Raw genomic sequence first — 1,828 nt, forward strand, 5'->3', positions numbered from 1 at the left:
TCCAGTTGCCACCTGAAAAAGCACCATTGGGACATCCAGTCACAAGTCTCCCTGTTCATATCTAAATCCAAATCCCAACAAATTTCTTCTCCATTCTTTTCACCTCAACCTCACCGGAGTCCCATTCCAGAGACTAATTCTTCTTGCAAGACACCAAACAGCTGAACCTACTGAATCATCCAACTTGACTCACAGCTCAGATATTTATAATATGCATGTAATTTTCACAGCAATGCACATGAAGAGGATTTGATTGCAAAAGCCGATTCCAACTGGCCAACCGTTGCCTAAAGTAGAAAATCAGTCGAGTCCCAGGTGCAGCGGTATTTGGGACATTGTGGTTTTAAAGCCGCCCACTTAGCAATAAATAAATTTGCTCCTTCGTACTCCTTCCAAATCTGGTCCCAACTCATGCAAAACTGCATCTGTTTTCAAATGGAGTGCGGGATCAGAAAGTGCAGCAGCCCGTGTTATACAGAGTTGGAAGGGACCTTGTAGGTCATCTAGTCCAACCCCCTGCCCAAGCAGGAGACCCTACACCATTTCTGACAGATGGCAGTCCAGTCTCTTCTTGAAAGCCTCAAGTGATGAAGCTCTCACAACTTCTGAAGGCAATTTCTGTTCCATTGGTTGATTGCTCTCACTGTCAGGAAATTCCTCATTTCTAGGTTGAATCTCTCCTTGATAGTTTCCATCCATTATTCCTTGCCTGGCCTTCTTGTGTTTTGGAGAATAGCTTGACCCCCTCCTCTCTGTGGCAGCCCCTCAAATATTGGAAGACTGCTATCCTGTCTCCCCTGGTCCTTCTCTTCACTGAACCAGCCATGCTCAGTTCCTGCAACTGTTCGTCGTATGTTTTAGCCTCCAGGCCCCTAATCATCCTGGTTGCTCTGCTCTGCACTCTTGAATTTGTATTGATTAGTTTGTCAAACATGTACAAGATAGCAGGTATAAATATAAACATGGATGTGAACAAAAGAAATGAATACAAATAGATGGGGATGGTAGGACAGGGACGTAAGGCACGCTGGTGCCCATATGCATGCCATAACATATATACTGCTAGCTGGATACCGGTGCTTCATTACAAAACCATGTGACCGGGCCAACCCGCAGGCCGGATGAGTCACTCGCTGGCCACGCCCATATAAAGCAACTGGCAGTTGGAACAGAGTTCCTTTCGGGTGGGGAGGGGTAGTAGAACGTCTAACTCCTTAGCATCGACGTGTGCTGATATAATACTGTATAAGGAATACTGATGATCTGATGGTCATTTCGAAAAATCTTTTCTAAACAAGCACCTAGATGCCAAGAGGAACATATGTGCTGAATTTTAAGTTTGTAGGCTTTGCGGTTCTGGAGATTTTGTGATGATTCATGAGTGGAGTGTGTGTGTGTGTGTGTGTGTGTGTTTGTGTGTGTGTGTGTGTGTATAATATATAATATTATAATATATATAATAAAAAACAATTTTATTATATGTTATAATATTATATATTATTCAATATTGTATTTAATATAATATATAACATATGGATGTTCCTTCACCCCAACCGCAACCTCTCAAATGCCACAAAGACAACATGGCTTTGAAGCCCCACCAGTCTTAAAAGCATCCATAATCATGTTTATACTTATAACTGTTATCTTACACGTGATTGACAAAACAAAATATAATAAATAAATTCAGATTGGCCATTCCGGGCCTGACAAAGCCTTCTTTCCTGCGGGAGGGACCCGGAAGTGACCCATCCGCAGGGCGAGGAGCGCTCTACACAAAATTCTAGAATTTCTAAATCTACGGCGCGGCCCCGCCCAAACGGCCGTA

This window comes from Natrix helvetica, assembly GCF_964273705.1.
Source record: "Natrix helvetica genome assembly, chromosome: 8".
Lineage (NCBI taxonomy): Eukaryota > Metazoa > Chordata > Lepidosauria > Squamata > Natricidae > Natrix > Natrix helvetica.